The sequence below is a fragment of the Pipistrellus hanaki genome (genome assembly GCF_964339955.1).
Source record: "Pipistrellus hanaki genome assembly, chromosome: X".
NCBI classification, from domain to species: domain Eukaryota; kingdom Metazoa; phylum Chordata; class Mammalia; order Chiroptera; family Vespertilionidae; genus Pipistrellus; species Pipistrellus hanaki.
This window is the reverse complement of record NC_140524.1, coordinates 3,130,572-3,145,950: the sequence shown is the minus strand read 5'-3', so window position 1 is coordinate 3,145,950 and position 15,379 is coordinate 3,130,572.

The window sequence follows — 15,379 nt, the reverse complement described above, 5'->3', positions numbered from 1 at the left end:
TTTGTTTATGCTTTTGTTAAGGTATTATAAACCCAAGTTCTAACCACTCCTTTGAGTTATTCATCACTAAATGCTCCTATGTGTATGCATGATTCATATTTAAACTCCTGCTTATTTTTTCTTATTAATTTTTTTGTTAGTCTAATTTACAAGGCCCCAGCCAGACAACCCAAAATGGGTAAGGGAAAGTCTTTTTCTCCCAACAGTATTTTGAAAACCTCACTTGCCCACAATTGAGGAGCAAATGACCAAACTGACAAGTTTAATTGGTAAAAGTTATGGTTGTCATATAAGTACCTGCTATCCCAGAAGAAACAGAAATCAGCCATTTAAACACTTAGACTACATTTTTTGTACCTTACTAACTTTGGGTTCCATGTAGTCACAACTGAAGGAAAATTTCCAGTTGTTACAGCAAAACTGCTTTCTCCTTGAACTTTTATTAACAATGTGGAGTGTGTGTTTACCTCTATTTTTACCTCTATTTGTATTGTCCAGCTTCCCAACTGGATTGCACCCTCTATGACAGGCACTGTCTGTGTCTCATATCAGGAAATGTACTTAGCATAGGTTGTTGATACATGCTCATCAGCAGCACTGAAGTTATTTCTGCATATCACTGTTGAAATGCTAACACTTCAATTTTTAAAAATTATTATTTGGTAAAATCCAAGTAAGAGGTATAGTCTAGTTAATTGTATTGCCAATGTCAATTTCTTGGTTTGGCTCTCCACTATCCTCTTCACCTGCCCTACTCTCCAACACACACAGACACACACACACCATTCTAAGCACTAGCAACAGCAGCACAAGGTTTCCTAATGGCATCCCTTTATTTTTCCTGCATCCTGGGCTTTATTCTCCTTCTATATGAATTTCTGCCTAGATTATCTCTATTTATTCTTCTAGGCTAAATTAATAATTATCTCTGTATGAAGCTATATCTGTCAATAAATGTCATGAGGTCCTAGTTGTTTCAATGGTCTACCTTTCTAGGAAAATCAGTTTCCTTTCTTTCCCCAGACCCTCAAATAATCATATGGAGGGTCTTTCTTCCCTCCTCTCATCTCTTTTTGTATTCTTTGTCTTTATCTTCATTTTCTTGCCTATTTCATACTTCTGTTACTTCCAAAACTTGCCACTGTCTGTGCCAGAACTTTTAAATGTGAGCCTATCATTTTTATTTACATGAAGATCAGTAAAGATAAGAGCCAAAGCTCATTTTCATCACGCCATCTCGAAGTCATTTGCCAAGAGGATCCAGGGAATATTTAGGGTGAAATAGCAGTTCCAAAGCAGCCTCAGGGAGAAGATAGAGTTAATAGGATTAATCCCTTGCTTTGAGGAGTAAGGCAGATCCAATAGTCCTAACTCACTTAGGATATCTGTTTCTCTAGTTGGCACAACAAATCAGGGATTGCAGAGCCCTCAGGCCAATGGCCTTTCTTTGCTATCACTCTTTCTCTTTCTCTCTGTCTACTTGGCTCCAACCTAAGGGAAATTCAAAATCTTTCAATCTGGTTTAAGTTTTAAATACTAATGGATGGCTTAGGAAATTGGTCATTGGTGGAGTTTTATTAACAGAAGATATTCTGCAGGATGATCTGTGTCCTCACATGTACTTCCTGGTCACCTTTTCTTGCCTACTTAATGATCTGCAATTTGTCAGGTGGGTCTCTGCTGTGTATTCTAGGGGCTTTTAAAATTCTTATATCTCTCTGTCTTGAGTGCAGAATTTTAGGCTATATTTGAACCAGGATTTTATTTGCTCAGTATTCTCTGTTTCCCCCAAAATCTCCGAGGAAGAGATTGCATTTGTTGTTGATATTTTTATAGGATATCTCTATCTCTCTCATGGCTGATATGACCTACTGCAAAGAAAGTTACTTAGTGACTGTCCCTTCCAAAGGATTCTTCCAACTCTACTGCTACTCCCAGAGCTCTTCTTTAAGAAAAGAGATATGTAAGTTTCGTATCCTTTTTTTAAAGAAACTCAGTCATCACATTTTATTTTATACTAGAGGCCCAACGCACAAAGAGTCATGCAAAAATAGGCCTTCCTTCCCCTGTCTGCTGGCACCCGGGACCCGGGCCTTTGCTCTGGCTGTTGCCTTCTGCCTTCACTCCAGCCTAGAGCTGCCTTCTGCCTTTGTGAGCTGCCCAGAGGCCCAGAGTGGCTGGGGCAGGGAGGAATTCCTGTGTAATCACCATGGTGGCAATGCAAGTGTCACAGCCTGGCCACTGCAATCTTTGTTGTGTCAATTTGAATATTCCCTCCTTATTGGCTGTGGGCACTGCCATTTTTGTCATGAAATGACAGTCAATTCATATTCCATCTTTTAGATAGAATATATATATATATATATATATATATATATATATATATATATATTATTGTTGATAGTATTACTCACATCTTATTCTTAAACAACCTTTGTTCTATTGAATATTGTTCCTTTTATCTTATTTATTATTTATTTTAAGGGTGTTGATGTATAACTGTTGTACAACAAACTGCACATAGTAAACAGTATAATTTGATACATTTTAACATATCTCTACACACCTGAAACCATCACCACACTTAAGGAAATAAATATATCCATCCCAAAGTTATTTTCAGCCACTTTTCCATTTTTCTGTCCTGCTCCTCCCTACACTTAACTCCCAAGCAGCCACTGATCTGCTTTCTGTCACTCTAGATTAATTTCCATTATTTAGAATGGTGTATACATGGAGTCAAACCGAATTTTTGTTTCTTTTAGTCTGGCTTCTTTCACCCAGCATATTACTTTGAAATATACCGAAGTTGTGTGTGTATCAACAATTCATTCTTTTCTAAAATGCTGATATATGGCATTTGTGGATAACAGACAATTGTAGATATACCACAATTTGCTTATCCACTCATCTTCTGATGGACATTTGGATTGATTCTCATTTTGGGCTGTTAAAAATATAGCTGCTCTGAACATTCACATACAAGTCTTTGTATGGGCATAAGCTTTCATTCTCTTGGATAATACCTACAAGTAAAATGGCTGGATCTTGTTGGGAGCCATCAGAGTTGAGACAAGCAACTCCGTCTTAAGGAAATAGAATTAATTTCCTTCTAGCAGAAGTTATGCCATGCCCTGAGGGTTTGGCCAGAAGCTATTAACCTGCTGCTTAGCATCTCTGCAACTTCCCCTTCCTGATCCTCCCCCATAGCTAGCCCAGCCTTGGAATGTTACACCTTGGAACGTTACACCGCCCTGGCAGTTAGCCAATCCTGTGTTGCCAGATACCTTACCACCTTGCCACTCAGTGCCTAAACCAATTATACACTGCCAAAGACCCCTCTGTGTAGGCAACCCTGCCCCCCTTTGTTCCTGCTGTATATATACTGCCATTTCAAAAAATAAAGTTTGAGGCTTGATCAGAACCTTGTCTTGCCTCCGTTCTTCGTGTTCCTTGTTTGTTTCATTCTCTTAGGTGGTTCCTGCGGGCCCCCGTTGTTGCCCCGCGGGTCGGGGCAGGATCTTGCAGTAGGAATATATTTAACCTTTTTAAAAAATATATATATTTTATTGATTTTTACACCGAGAGGAATTGAGAGGGATAGAGAGTTAGAAATGTCGATGAGAGAGATACATCGACCAGCTGCCTCTTGCACACCCCCCACTGGGGATGTGCCTGCAACCAAGGTAAGTGCCCCAGACCGGAATTGAACCCGGGACCCTTCAGTCTGCTCTATCCACTGAGCCAAACCGGTTTCGGCGAATATATTTAACCTTTTAAGAAATGGCCAAACCACCCAGCCAGCATGGCTCAGTGGTTGAGCATCTACCCATGAACCAGGAGATCACAGTTCAATTCCCAATCAGGGCACATGCCCTGGTTGGAGGCTCTGTCCCCAGTGTGGGGAGTGCAGGGGGCAGCCAATCAATGATTCTCTCTCATCATTGATGTTTCTATCTTTCTCTATTCCTCTCTGAAATAAATAAAAATGTATTTTAAAAAATAAATGGCCAAACTCTTTTACAAGTGGTTGTACTCCTTAATTTCCTACCACTAATATATGAGAGTTCTAGTTCCTCCATATCCTTGCTATAGTCTATTGAATATTAATACTATCTCTTAGGCAAAATGGATTTGCTATAATTGGACCTAAAGAGAACAGCTTAACGGCTTTATTTTTTGTTTGAGGAGTGCATGTAAATCTGTATTTTGTTCTAATAAATGTTACAGGTTTTTAAAATCCATTTTCCTATTTCCCTCCTATAGAAAATAATATCACTTTGAGAAGAAATAAAGAAATAAAATTCAAGTATAAAAATAAGTAAACCATTGACTTCATATTTCTATAGCTAAGGTATTTTAACACATATTGGGAATTTTTTTGCAGGTGGATATGACAAAAGTAAATATATTATATATTTCTCACCACACATTTTGGTTTGAAATGTAAAAATAAGCATTCAAAGTATTTGAAAACAAATACATTTCTTGGTAATATGTAAATAAATTTTCAAGTTCTCCTCTAGTAAAGGGATCCATTTTTATATGTATCAAACTCATCCAAGGCAATAAGGCTAAGGAAGTAAGTCACAGACCAAGCTATCTGATGAGCATTTCTTCCCTTGATAACTATTGTTCAAAAAAAAAAAAATTCAGAGAAATACAAAAGAAACATTTTTGTGTTTTTAGTACCGCACTGTAGAATTTACTCCGTCATAGGTAGTTGTACAAAACATAAAACCATTACCTCTAGCTACACATGGCTCCAATAACACCGGACTAACTGGTTTATGACAAAGTGTAGCTCTTCCCAACAGAGTGAACACCTTGGGGCACATTCTCCTGCCAAAAAGTTCTCAGGCTTTCCTGGTTCTCAGGCAAAATCCTTTTGGTAGTCTTGTAAATGAAGTCTTTTTACTGCTTTTACTAGAGCAAATAGGAAAATGATCCAGGGCTTTGGACTGTTGAACTTACAACTGTATTATGCTCTAATGAAAGTTTCAATGAGCCATTCTTTTGTATTTTTAGAGAGAATGATGTAAATGAATCATGCCCAACATGATAGGGATCATATTAAAATTAAATAAAACTGGTATGGATGATATCTTTTCAGTATCTCAAATTGTTGAGAGAAAATATATTTTAAATGTAGGATACAATTATGGGAAAGCAGTATCAGATGAAGAGAAAATTTCTACTTAATAGCCAAGAGGAAATACAGAACATGTGGGTCTTCTTTCACTTAGCATTAAGTTATAAGAATTTTCCAATTTTTTACTAATTCTTTGTAATCACTTTTTATGATTGTATAACATTCCATCAAATGTATATATTGTTATTTAATAAGTTTCACATTTATTTGTTTTCTTGTTTTTGAAAATTGGTTTAATACTGTGATGAAATATTAGGTAGAAATATTAGATCTTCCCATATTTGGAATTGCAGTGTGTTTTTTTGTTGTTGTTTGTTTTTAGAATAGATTACAAGAAATGGAGTTAACAAAGAATATTAATCTGTTTTAGTATAAAATGCTGAAGTATTTTCCAAAAAGACTATGCCAATTTGTACCCCATTGGCAGTAAGAATGTTTTTCAATAAAATCTCAGTGGGGTAAGGCATTTTATAATTTTTTAATGTATGCTAATTTAATAGGGGAAATACTGCTTAGTTTTAATTGCATTTTATATTACTAGAGATCATTTGTTCTTAATATTTGCTTGCTTGTGAGTTATATACTTATGCAATTAAACGTTTATATCTTTTAAAGCGTCCATGCTTTTATTTATTTTTGGATACAAGCTTCTTGGGCATTAAAAATATCAACTTTTGTTTATCTATGTGATACTGAATTTTTAGACTGGAACCCGGATTCTTTGTCTGCTAAAATCGAAGAATGAATCCACGGACAGAAAGTGGTATAGCAAAGGTGGAGACTCCCACGTGGGGAGAGGGAAAGAGTCCCACAGAATGGACCCCCAAGTAGGAAGGGGGAAAAGTCCCATTGGGTTCCTCTTCCCTAAGGCTTATAAAGGCTGCAGATCTTGGTGTCTTGATATCCTCTCTGATTAGTTACTATTCCCTTAGACTGGTTACTATAGTAACTCCTGGGCTCAAAGGTGGAACCTCACAGGGACTCCTGAGGTTCCTTATTGTTTCCTATTCCCTTTGGGCTTTCTTCTCCTCCTTCTGAACAAGGGCTTCCTTCTCTTTATTTTGCAAATATGACTTTTCTTGGCTACTTCCATTTCCCTGTCTTATGGGAATATACCTGTTGCTGCCTCCTTGTCTTATGGAAATATAACTACAACTGGCTTCCTTGTGTTATGAAAATGTACTTTCTCCCAGTCTGCAGCCCTGGGCTTTTCCTTAACTCCAATTCTAAGCCTGCCTATGTCTCCCTAAAATTCCTGTTTCACTTACAAAATTTACCACAAACTAATTTTAACACTTCTGTGTGGGTCTCTAGTTCCAAAACATACACTGAAACATTTCTAAAACTAAGTCTAAGTTAAATCTTTACTTAAATTGCAGTTTTGTATTAACCTCTTTTCAAAGTTTTTCATTGTAGCACTCCTAAAACAATACACTAAGTAAGATGTTTTTCTGCTGTATTCATATTTTAGCTATCTATACTCAAGGCCTTTCTGTCTCCCAAACTTATAATACCTTTAACATTTTATAAGGGGTTGTTTTAAGTCAGGTTCTCATAAAGTTGACTCTGAGCCAAAGCTTAGTGCATAATTTAGTGTACAGGAAGTGTATTCAGTTTCATTCTCAGGAATGATACCTGGGGAAGTGAGTTGGCTCTTTTTGGCTTTTGGCAATTCCCTGATTGAGATCCAGCTAGCACATTCCTGGCAGCTAGAAAAACAAATGTCTGTCCTCAAGGTGGAATTTGCGATGATGGATAACAACATTTGCTATAGGATTGAAAATACTGACAAGAATTGCAATTCTTTGTGGCACGCGACTTCTTCTCTGCCATATCTGCTCTCCCACGGGCTTGAGAGTTTGAGTGTGGCTTTGCTCAACCTAATCTGGTCTCAGGTCTTCTCTGAATTCTAGTTTTTAACTAGTGCTTTATCTTAGAACTTTGGAATAAGTTTAGGCTCTTCCTTGGGCTTAAAATCCCATTTATGAGATTCACATGGGAGCTCTGTAGTTATGTAGACGCTAAGTGAATTACACATACCTTATTGGCCCAATTAGAGGCCTGCACCAAGCCCTCCAAATCTGATAGGAACCTAGGAAAACTGGCTTTCTCAAGACAGCTATATACCAAGCTGGGTGTTTTCCTCTAATATCCCACACCCTTACTCAATCTGGACCAGATAGTCCTTGATTGTGTTATAAATCAACTAGAGGCCCAGTGCAGCCTGGCCTGCCCCCTCTCACAGTCCAGGAGCCCTCAGGGGCAGGAGGCGACCTGGAGATGAAGGGAAGGTGACGCCCCATCACACCTCTGCTGCTCCACTGCCGGCAGCACAAGCCTTGGTCAGCCCTGGTTACCTGAGCCTAAGGAGGCCCTGGGCAGCTGGGCAGCTGCCATTGAGGCTTTCCTGTGCCTTGGGCCAGCCCTGGGCAGCTGGGGGGCTGAGGGGAATGAGGGATTCTGGAGGCAGGGGCGCAGCAGAGGGGACTGGATGCCGCCATCTTGTGGCTGTGGGCGCCTCCATCTTTGAGGGCAAGGCAATTAGCATATTCCCTCCTTATTGGCTGTGGGTGTCACTATCTTTGCAACAGTGTGAGGGTCAATTAGCATATTCCCTCTTTATTAGATAGGATTAGTCTTGAATTTGAATATTGAAGGAGTGGTTAACCAGGCATTAGCTTAAATACTTCTGTCAGCCCTACCCAGTTTTGCTCTGTGGGTCCTGGGTTCGATTCTAATCTAGCACAGGTACTTCGGTTGCAGGCCCTGGTCAGGGCATGTGCAGGAGGCAACCAGTTGATGTGTTTCTCTCACATCAATACTTCTCTCTGTCTTTCCCTCTCTTTTATTTTCTCCAAAAATCAAAGGAAAAGTATCCTCAAGTGAGGATACAAAGAAATGCATCTCTCAGCTTTGGGTTGAAATTTGTAGACCCCAAAAGAAGATAGTCATTTTTCAGGATAATTTCTGTTTATATTTGTTACTATCTACAATCAGGAAACAGATGTACAAAGGTCCCTAGAAATAAAAGATGCTCTACTCAGAGCCTTCCTATATCTATGGTAACACTCAATGAATACCTGTTGAAGAATCATAATTTCATTGCTCAAAAAAATGCCAAGTGCCCCTCAAAGGAGGCGAGGAGCAGTGATGGGAGATGTTAAGGAGAATCTTGAAAATGGGACCACTTACAGAACCTCTTCTTAACAGATCCTTCTTCCTGAAATGGCCCGACTGCATTGGCTCTGCCTCTTCCTTCTGGATTGTCACTTGCTCATACAAAGAGTAATAAGAAGCATGCTGTACTGCTCCTGGAGTCAGAATAACTTGACTCTAGGACTTTTCCATGGGCAACTATAAAGAAATCAGGTAACTTCCCTGAGTCTCAAGAGTTTTATTCTAAAAAATGGGGTAGTAGTCCTGACCTGGCTCTTGTGGTTGTTCTAATAGCATTAATGTATTGATGGCTTATTTTTTGTGTGCATCATTGAAGCCCAAGGTGTTCTGATGAAGTCAATTTTTCAGATAATAGATCAACCTAGGTTACATATTGCTGACCATTTTTGGTAAATATATGTTTAAAACAACTATATTATACACTTGAAGTTTTTAAAAATAATTCACAATAAACAGTCTTTTGGATGATTTAGGCCACCATTATGAACATCAGTTATTATATTTGTTTTTTCACAATTTTTAAATTTTTACTAAAATATAAATCCAGAGATGTGCACAAACCACACAACTGGATAATTGACACTAAAATAAAGAAAGAGAACATTGCCCAGCTGGCATGACTCAGTGGTTGAGTGTCATCCTATAAAGTAAGAGGTCATAGTTCAATTCCTGGTCAGGGCGTATGCCTGGGTTGCAGGCTTAATCCCCAGTCTGCAGATGGGGCTTTTCCTTGACTCCAATTCTAAGAAATCCCTAAGCCTGCCTATGTCTCCCTAAAATTCCTGTTTCACTTACAAAATTTACCACAAACTAAATTTTAACACTTCTGTGTGGGTCTCTAGTTCAAAACATACACTGAAACATTTCTAAAACTAAGTCTAAGTTAAATCTTTACTTAAATTGCAGTTTTATATTAATCTCTTTTCAAAGTTTTTCATTGTAGCACTCCTAAAACAATACACTAAGTAAGATGTTTTTCTGCTGTATTCATATTTTAGCAGGAGGCAGCAGTCAATTAATGATTCTCATCATTGATGTTTTTATCTCTCCCTCTCTCTCCCTTCCTCTCTGAAATCAATAAAAGATTTTTTTCAAAAGAAAAAAAAATAGAGGACATTACCAGCATCTACAAGTCTGATTCATGCTCCCATCTAGTCTCTACCTGCATCCCTCCAAAGGAAACTATCATTTTGATTTCTAGTAACCTAGTTTCGCCTTAAATGCATTCTCACTATAATTATTTTTACAAGAACTTATCTCTTTTTATATGCTTTCACAACTTTATCTTATTGTAATTCAGTACACTTTCATTCTGCCTGTTCATTGGTTAGTTATTTTGATCATTTCATTTATACAAGCTACATTTATGAACACCTGCCATATATTAGGCACCGTACTAAAAACTGGAGACAATACACCCCTAGTCCCTGCCCTCATGGAATTTATATTTCAGAGAAAACAGACAAAAAAGAAAACACATAAAATTACTAGAGGTTGCCTTAAGTGTTATGATGTAAATCAATAATGTGCTATGATAGGGAATAAAGTAAAAACACTTTTGATAGAATTGCCAAGGAAGGTCTTTTTCAGGAGTGACATTGAAATTGAATAAGCACCAGTCATGCAAAAAAGTCAAGGAAGGCATGTTCTATAGAGAAGAAAAGAATGTTAAAAGGTCTCGAGTTGATGAGAATTTAGCACATTTTAGTAGCTAATATAAGACCTATATGGAGGAAGTGTTTTGAAAAAGAGATGAATTTGGAAAGAGGCAGGAGAACATTCATGTAAGGTATTTCAGGGCATGGTGAAGTTATTGGATTTTATTATGTGAGAATTGGAAGATTTTACATATGAGATCTATCTTCTAACTACTGTGTGGAGAATGGAGGGGGAAAATTAGAGTGAATATGGGGAGGAGACCAATTGGGAGGTATTAAAGACGACAACAGGCACCAAATGGAGTCACTTCTGCTAATACCCACATCACCAAACTGAGACTTAATTTCAATTTTGGCTCTGCCAGAAATGGAATCTTAAACTGGCCAATTATGAATTTCTTAATCAGCATTTAGTTAGTTCATCTGCCTGATAAATCTGTGCCATCTCCTATAAGGAAAGTAACCTTGCATAACCAATCTGCTTTTTTGCCTAGTACAACTTTCTGGTTCCTGCTCCCTGTGCCTGTAAAATTTCTTGTCCTGTATAGCTCTTCTAGCTCCTTTCTATTTTCTGATTAGGGTGCTTCCCAATTCATGATTCACTGAATATAGCTAATAGTATCTTTAAAATGTACTCAATTGAAGCTTTATTATTTCACCAGAGCTACTGCAATAGTCCAGGTGAAAGCGCTAGTGGCTTGAATCAGGTTGAGGTGATGGAGATGTAAATAGCAGTCAAATTCCAGACCTGTCGTGCAAACAGGATTGGCACAGCTTCCCACTGAGTTGGATATGGTGTGGTGTGTGTGTGCATATTCCCATGCAGGGGGAAGGGAGGTGGTGAAAGATAGGCGTGGGAAAGAAGGAAGTTAAGAATGACTCCTGGGTTTCTCCTAGAAGCTGCTAGATGAATCACAGAATGGTGAGGCCACCATTTATTGAGAGAGGGGAGACTTTTTAAAATTTTTATTTGCACTTTTTCATAAAATTAAGACAATGTCTTTTTGTTTTTAAAAATATTTTTATTAAAAACTTTTAATGTTGACATAATTGTAGGTGTCCCTTTTTTCTCTGCCCTTTGCCACCTTCGCCCATCCCCCCTCCCCCTCCCTTGGCCTTCACCAAACAATTGTCTGTGTCCCCATGGGGTATGCATATATGTTCTTTAGCTAATCCCTTCACATGACATATCCTCATAAAACCTATTGTAGCACTAGATGTATGTTTGTTTAAAAAATGAATATCCTTTAAGATCAACTGCTACTTTTATTACTGTCCATGTACTTTTCCCTAATAAATCACACCTTCTAATCTTATGCAGCCTGGGAAACCAAATAACAAAATCCTCTCAACTCCCTGCAATTAAATGTACAAACCTTTATTAGCATCCAGACCAGTCCTTTCCTCATTCCTTCCAGCTGCAGTAGAACCCGTGCTCTCCTTTATCTCCTTTAGTATTTATATATAATAATTTCTGGCTATTTTCATGCCATCTCTCTTCTTTTCTTCTTTGCCTCCCCCTTCCCTTTTATTTTTAACCCCTCCTTTTTTAAATTCACTTTCCCATCACACTGTAAATGTGACCATTACTCCCATTAAAAAGACAAAGAGGAAAAGCCTTGATGTCCTAACCTGACTAATTTATTGTTTATTCCATTCTCGTTGTTTTTGCTCTCACTCTAGTTCTGTCAAGTCCCTTCCACAACCAAACTTTTAAAATGAGTTCCTATCCTTGATATTTCTCCTAATTTAGCTCCCACTCTTTAGCAATCTATATTATGTTTTGCCACTCTGTTCAAACTGGTTTTGCCAAGTTTGTCAATAAATTCCTTGTTGCTAATCTAATGGGCATTTCTCACTTGTAATTTTTTAATTTATTTTTATTTTTTTTGGCTTTCAACAGTGCTTAGTGCTCCCTCTCTCCATGGAGCCTTATTCCTTTCACTTCTGGAGCTCTACACTCTAGGATTTCTATTTACTTTTCTGGCATTTTCCTCTTTCTCTCTGATTTGTTTCTGCATGTTTCTGGACAGCTTTTCTTTCATATTGCCCAGATATCCTCTCTCTTACTACACGTCCTCTGACTGGGTGAGATCCTTTCCTCTTCTGACTTTCTATACCAGCAACAGGGTGAAGATTCCCAAATCAGATCTCTTGTGTGAGCACCAGACAAGATTATATATCCTATCTAATAAAAGAGTAATATGCAAATTGACCATCACTCCAACACACAAGATGGCTGCCCTCATGTGGTCAAAGATGGATGCCCCAATGTGGACATAAGATGGCCACCACAAGATGACCAGTAGGGGAAGGCAGTTGGGAGGGACCAGGCCTGGGGCAATCAAGCCTGCAGCAGATGACAGTTAGGGGTGACCAGGCCAGGAGAGGAGGGAAGTTGGGGGCGAACGAGACTGCAGGGAAGGGCAGTTGGGGGGACCCAGGCCTGCAGGGGATGGCAGTTAGGGGCAAACAGGCTGGCAGGGGAGCAGTTAGGTATCAATCAGGCTGTCAGGGGTGTGGTTAGGGGGTGATCAGGCTGGCAGGCAGAAGCACTTAGGGACAATCAGGAAGGCAGGCAGGTGAGCAATTGAGAGCCAGCAGTCCTGGATTGTGAGAGGGATGTCCGACTGCCCATTTACCTCATATATTTATTCTAATATCCTCACTGCTTTGTAAATCATGTGTGCTATGTAGAGCAAAGATGAAGGCACAGAAAGTCTTTAGAACCAGACAGATATGAGCTTCAATTCTGCTTCTACTGCTTACTAGCTAGCAGCATGACTCAGGTGTGGGGCGTTATGTCCTTAAACTTTAGATTCTGCTCCTCATTAATATTAACAGAAGGATTTTAGTCTCATGGTGGTCTTGTAAGGGCTCAGTGAAAAAATTTATGCTAAAAAACTCTCACAGAGTAGGCAAACTTTTCTTTTCCACCTTTATTCATCACTATAAACCATTACTCATGCCTCCCACCCACACAGACTCCATAACATCCATGGTGCCTACTGCAGTGTTTCTCGAATATTTATAGAATTTATTATTTTATTAATAAAATTAATAACACTTTGAAATTCTATAAACTATGACAATATCAGAAATATCTGTTATTGACTAACCAAATTATTGTCTGTATGTGTGTATGTGTTTGTATAGTTATTAAAACTGGATGCATTGTTACCGACATAAAACAAATCAGTCCAGAAAGAAAAATCATAGAAATAGGTAATTTTCACTTAGAAAGTGCTCCTTGTCTTTTCTTTCCCAAGTCATCCAACTTATCTTTTAGAAATATATGTTTTTAGAATATTCACGAGTTCTTTATCACTGTTATTTGAATACTATTTTTATGTTAACCAGAGATATAGTGGCTTTAATAACCTTGTAGATAAATCTGATTCATTGTCTATTTGTTAAAAAAAATTTGCTATGCTTGTGCAGCTCATGCTTTTCTCCTTAAACCAGTGGGTCTCAACCTTGTACATGAGAATCCTGAAGGTTTGTTATAAAAGCAGATGCCTGGACCCTGTGTCCTATTATTTTGATTCGATTCAGGCTGGAGTGGGGCCCATGCACCTGTATTTTAAGCAAAGAAAGAAGCCTACAAGAGATCCTAGTGCACATCAAAGTTTGAAACCCAAACACACAAAAAATGTATTTTTAAGAGTTGAGATTATGATCTCTTGAAAAATTAAAATCCAATTTTAAAAACTGCACTTTGTGATGATAATGTGATTGACCCTACTATTTAAATAAAAATTTTGAGTTATTTTAGCGTCCTTCCTTCCTTCAGTCCATACAGCTTGTCAACAAGAGAATCTAGTACTTTCTTTCTCTAAGATATACCCTGAATCTGCCTTCTTTCGTCCCTCACCTTTGGCATCATCCTAGTCCAGGTACGGAGCACTGCAACAGGCTGTCACTGGCTTTTCTGGTCCACCCTTGATTGGCTTTAGTTCATCGTTTCCAGTAGCAGCAAAGTAATCTTCTTAGAGTCTCAAAGAAATCATGTCACTCCCTAACTTAAAGCTCTTTTTTGGCTTCTCTCTGTACCTGGAATAAAGACCAACCTTCATCCCATGACCTACAAGGCCTTGAATCATTTGTCCCTCTCCAACCCCATAGTGGACAACTGCCTCAAGCTCAGTGGGCTGCAGCCCTATTCGTTTTCACTTGCTCTAACATGTCCAGCTTTCCTATCCCAGGGATTTACATAAGTTGCTGCAATGCTCTTCCTCTCCAATCTTTGTGGTGCTGGTTTCTTCATTGTTTAGGTCTCGGCTCAAGTGTCGACATTAGCCTCCCCTGACAAACCATGTCAAGGTAGAGTTCTCTTTCCCTCTACCTTATTCTCTATCACAACCGTTTATTGGTCTCTTGTGGAGCATCTATGACAAGTTATAATTATCTTCATATTATCTTTTTTTCCATCTATACAGTATATGATAGATAAAGAATGATATAAAGTTTCAGATAGATTGAGACAGTTTATTGATTTAGTCTGAGATATTTACATTTTCAGTAAAAAAAACTTTCACTGAGTCACCTGGATAGCTTAGGATTGAGTTTAGAAATAAGTAAAGCTTAATCCAGAGGCTTTAATGCTCCTTTGAAAATGAAGAAAATCTATAGAATATCTTGAGGAAGGGGATCAGAGGTTAGCTTTAATACTGCATTCCAAAATTGTGGGCAGAAACCCTACAACAGAGAGGGTAAATAATGTGAAGTCCCATGTCCTGCGTGGTTCAGGGTTTGGGCTCTGGAAGAGGGGCCACACACAAATGAAAGAGACGAGACAAGAAATAATAATTTGGAAATATTGGGGGACCAGGTGGGAGCCCAACTCAAGAGGAAGGATTCTGATTGAGTTCTGGCCTTGCCATTCTTTGATTCAGTTTGGGACATACCTATAGCGCTTAGGCAGCTCAGTGAGATCTGCACTTCTCTCTCTCCCTCTTCCTCTCTGAAATCAATAAAAATATATAAAGTTTTTTTTTTAGAAAAGCTTTTCCACTTTTGTTCTCATTTAATCTTTAGGCAGCTCAGTGAGATCTGCACTTCATTACTCAACTGAAACTTTGCATGTGTCTTTGCACAAGGACACAGGGCTAGTAAACAACTAAGTTGGGATGAGACCCTCGGTTTATTTATTTTTCCTAACCAAGCAAGTTTTTTATCTTTACTCAAGAAGCCTGAGATACTGCAGTACTATCCTTTATGCTCAAGGATTTTTTGTGTGTGTGCTTGCTTATCTCTAACAGTAGAAATGACCTCAGACTTCAATAATGTTCAAATGTCAGTGACTCTCAAATGTAATTTGTCTGTGGTTCTAAGATCAGCTGGCCAAAACTAATCTAATAACATGGGCTCTCTTTATTTAATTAAATCATAA